Source organism: Otolemur garnettii, unplaced genomic scaffold (assembly GCF_000181295.1).
Source record: "Otolemur garnettii isolate 467f Iridium unplaced genomic scaffold, OtoGar3 scaffold00043, whole genome shotgun sequence".
Lineage (NCBI taxonomy): Eukaryota > Metazoa > Chordata > Mammalia > Primates > Galagidae > Otolemur > Otolemur garnettii.
The window spans coordinates 10,319,861-10,324,414 of NW_003852438.1; the positions used below are offsets into that span (position 1 = coordinate 10,319,861).

At 46.0% G+C, this 4,554-nt stretch overlaps 1 protein-coding gene and 1 pseudogene across 3 annotated transcripts in view; one reads left to right on the forward strand and one right to left on the reverse strand.

The window, feature by feature from the left end:
- Positions 1–4,554, reverse strand: part of PYM1 (PYM homolog 1, exon junction complex associated factor) — a 25,482-nt gene that overhangs the window by 10,620 nt on the left and 10,308 nt on the right. The gene's annotated exons all lie outside the window — the stretch shown is intronic.
- LOC111725536 lies at positions 2,410–2,561 on the forward strand (annotated as a pseudogene).

Consider the following 4,554-nt stretch of genomic DNA (forward strand, 5'->3'; position numbering starts at 1 on the left):
CAGCTTGAGGCTCTGTCTCAAAAAAAAAAAAAATCTGGTCACCTTATCCTTGAGTTACCAATTTAATGTACAGTTCACACTTACAGAGGCTATTACAGGTCATAGGTAAATGTACCTGTTCCAACTTACATACAAATTTAACTTAAGAACAAACTTATAGAACCTATCTCCTTTGTAACCCAGGGACTGCCTGTAAACAAGAACAAAAGTAAGCTAATGATAACATCAGTCCTGAATACGGAAATTTGGAAAATAAAAACCACTGATAGGGGCAGCACCTGTAGCTCAGTGAGTAGGGTGCTGGCCCCATATACGGAGGGTGGCAGGTTCAAACCCAGCCCCAGCCGAACTGCAAAAAAGAAAAATAGCTGGGCGTTGTGGTAGTAACCTGCAGCCCCAGCTACTCAGAGGCTGAGGCAAGAGAATCGCCTAAGCCCAGGAGTTGGAGGTAGCTGTGAGCTGTGTGAGGCCACGGCACTCTTATTAAGGGCAATAAAGTGAGACTCTGTCTCAAAAATAAATAAATAAATATTAAAGGAAAATAAAAAACCTCATGCCACTGATCGAAACTAAGTTCAGAGGAAAAGATAATCTTGTGAAAACAACTAATTTTTTGGCTCAGCACCTGCGGCTCAAGTAGCTAAGGCTCCAGCCACATATACCTGATCTGGTGGGTTCAAATCCAGCCCAGGCCCACCAAACAATGACGGCTGCAACCAAAAAATAGCCAGGTGCCTGTAGTCCCAGCTACTTGGGAGGCAGAGGCAGGAGAACTGCTTGAGCTTAGGAGCTTGAGGTTACTGTGAGCTGTGATGCCACAGTGTCTACCCAGGGCGACAGCTTGAGGCTCTGTCTCAAAAAAAAAAAAAAAAAAAAAAACCACTAATTTTTTTCTTTTGAAGGGGTCTTGTTCCCTCACCCTGGATAGAGTGTCTAGTGACATCATCATAGCTCACTGCAACCTCAAACTCCTGGGCTAACATGATTCTCCTGTCTCAGCCTCCCAGGCAGCTGGGACTATAGGCATGAGATACCATGCCCAGCTAACATGTCCATTTTTTGTAGAGATGGGTGTTTACTCTATCTAAGGATTATCTCAAACTACTGTCTCAGTCTCCCAAAGTGCTAGGATTATAGGCATAAGCCACAGCACTCAGCCTAATTCAATTCTACACAAGCAGTGTTTTACATAGAATTAGGGAGAAAAGGACAATCCTAGAAACATATATGGATTTAAGTTAATTGCCTACTGATTACAGTTGAAGGTTTTGTTTTGTTTTTGAGACAGAGTCTCACTTTATCACCCTGGGTACAGTGTCATGGCATCACAGCTCATAGCAACCTCCAACTCCTGGGCTTAAGCAATTCTCTTGCCTTAGCCTCCCAAGCAGCTAGGACTACAGGTGCCCCCCACAACATCTGGCTATTTTTTTGTTGTAGCTTTCACTGTTCTTTGGCAGGCCCAGGCTGGATTTGAACCCACCAGCTCTGGTATATGTTGCTGGCACCCTAGCCACGGAGCTATAGGCGCCAAGCCTACAGTTGAAGGTTTAACAGCAGGTCTCAACCTGTGGGTGGTGACCCACAGGAACTGTATTAAAGGGCTGAGGCATTAGGAAGGTTGAGAACCACTGGTTTAAGAGTAGTAAAGATAGATTGTAAGGAAAGGCAAGCATAATCCTCTCGAATGGTCATCCTTCAGGGAAGCCCTCAGAGATATAGCCAGTTCTCACAAAGTATCACCTATTTTATGTTGTTCTGGTTCTATTCTCTGGCATTGATGGTACACAAGGGCACAGTCAAAAAGAAGGGAGAAATTTGGCAGTTCCCACCCTTAGAAATAAAAACCAAGTGTAGAATATCAGGACTTTCAGATAACATCTTTCAGAGTCAGAAACTACAGACTGGGGACTGTAAGCTTTTTTGTTTGTTTGTTTGTTTGTTTAAGAGACAGAATCTCACTTTCTTGCCCTGGGTAGAATGCCATATAGTCACAGCTCACAGCAACCTCCAACACCTGGGCTTAGGCGATTCTCTTGCCTCAGCTTCTCAAGTAGCTGGGATTACAGGTACTCGCCATAATGCCCGGCTATTTCGTTGTTGTTGTTGCAGTTTGGCCAGGCTCGGGTTTGAACCAGCCACCCTCAGTATATGGGGCCGGGGCCCCACTCACTGAGCCACAGGCACCACCTGGTTATAAGAATTTCTTAAATTATTATTCTCCCATGGCTGCTGTTTTATAATCATTAATCTGTTTCCTTTCATCTATTAGCAATAAAACCCCTTAAACTGGGGCTGGGCTCAGTGGCTCACACTGTAATCCCAGCACTCTGGGAGGCGAAGGCAAGTGGATCACTTGAGCTCAGGACATGGAAACCATCCTGAGGTAGCGAGACTCCTGAAAACAAGATGGGACACCAGCAGCTCCACTGTAGCCACCCGCAAAAATTCGGCCAGGGTTCTGGCTCTTGCTGTGTCTGCTCCAGAAGTACTGCCTCAGCATGTGCCATCAGTGCTCCCGACAGTACCGGAAGGACATCGCGCTTGTTAAGTTGGACTAAGTAATCTTCCTCGAATGGATTATCCAGGGGTATGCAATTAAAGAAACCATGCTAACTCAGTGCATACACATATGGCTGATACATATACATAAAATAAAGTTTAAAAAAATAAATAAATAAAAATAGAACATTTAGCTGGGCATTGTGGTGGGCGCCTATAGTCCCAGGTACTTGGGAAGCTGAGGCAAGAGGATCACCTGTGCCCAAGAGTTTGAGGTTGGGCTCGGCGCCTGTGGCTCGAGTGGCTAAGTCGCCAGCCACATACACCTAGGGTGGCAGGTTCGAATCCCCAGCCCGGCCCGCCAAACAACAGTGACGGCTGCAACCAAAAAATGGCCGGGTGTTGTCGCGGGCGCCTGTGGTCCCAGCTGCTTGGGAGGCTGAGGCAGGAGACTCGCTTGAGCCCAGGAGTTGGAGGTTGCTGTGAGCTGTGATGCCAGACACTCTACCCAGGGCGAGAGAATGAAACTGTGGGGGGGGTGGGGCTGCGGGGGAGAGGGTCCTTAACTTAAAAGAGCTTTCCTTCAGGGTTGCAAGATGACAGTGAGAAGACAATACTACTACAGGAAGGCTGGGGAGAACTCCAAGGAACAAGGGGTGACTGTTAAAAATGTGTTGAGTTGGGCCGGGTGCGGTGGCTCAACGCCTGTAATCCTAGCACTTTGGGAGGCCAAAGTGGGTGGATCGCCTGAGCTCAGGAAGAAAAAGACTCCGTCACCACTAAAAACTGAAAAACTGAGATAAGAGGTTCACTTGAATTCAAGACTTTAAGGTTGCTGTGAGCACTCTATGTAAGGTGACAGAGTGAGATTCTGCCTCAAAAAAAAAAAAAAGAGTGTTGGTGGAGGGGTTGAGTCCCAGGACCTGCTTCAAGAAAGAGATCTGGGGTGGCGCCTGTGGCTCAGTGAGCAGGGCGTTAGCCCCATATACTGAGGGTGGTGGGTTCAAACCCAGCCCCAGCCAAACTACCAGAAGAAAATAGCTGGGTGTTTCAGCAGGCATCCGTAGTCCCAGCTACTCGGGAGGCTGAGGCAAGAGAATCACCTAAGCCCAAGAGCTGGAGGTTGCTGTGAGCTATGATGCTACAGCACTCTACTGAGAGTGACAAAGTGAGACTCTGTCTCTTAAAAAAAAAAAAAAGAAAAGAAAAGAGATCTGATCCAAGTCCTGGATCCAAGTCTAAGGATGACCTCAGAGGCAATAATGACAAGACCTAGATGTGGGTTCCAACATACAGAAAATATAAAAAGAAAAGATCAGAGTTGGAGGAATGACCCTGGAAAATGGCTATGATCATTTCCTTCAGTGAATAAAAGGTACTAGCAATGATAGGAAATGTTTCAGGGCAGCACTTGTGGCTCAAGGGAGTAGGGCGCCAGCCTCATATGCTGGAGGTGGTGGGTTCAAACCCAGCCCTGGCTGAAAACTGCAATAAAAAGAAAGACTGGAAATGTTTCATCGGAAAAGAGAATTAGGACAGTGTTAAGCTATGGAGACCAAGAGTTTTAAGTAAAGGCAGGTGATTAACTGTATTAAATACTGTTTTAAGGGGGCAAATGATTAACGCCATTCAATATTATGGAGAGATCAAAGAAAGGAGAATTGAGAAAAAAGTTACTCAATTTGGAAATCCCTGATTATTGCCAAGAATATAGCCCTGGGAAAGTAGGGTGGTCAGAAGCCAGAGTACACATTAATTGAATAATAAACATTTATTAAAAGCCTCCAATGAGCCTGGAATAGTGCCTCACACCTGTAAATCCTAACACTTTAGAAGGCAGAGGAGGGTAGATTACTTGAGCTTAGGAGTTCAAGACAAGCCTGAGCAAGAGTAAGACTCTGTCTCTACCAAAAATAGAAAAATTAGCCAAGTGCTGTGGTGGACACATGTAAGTCTCAGCTACTTGGGAGACCGAGGCAAGAGAATCTCTTGAGCCCAAGACTATGAGGTTGCTGTGAGCTATGGATGCCAAAGCGCTCTACCGAGGGTGAC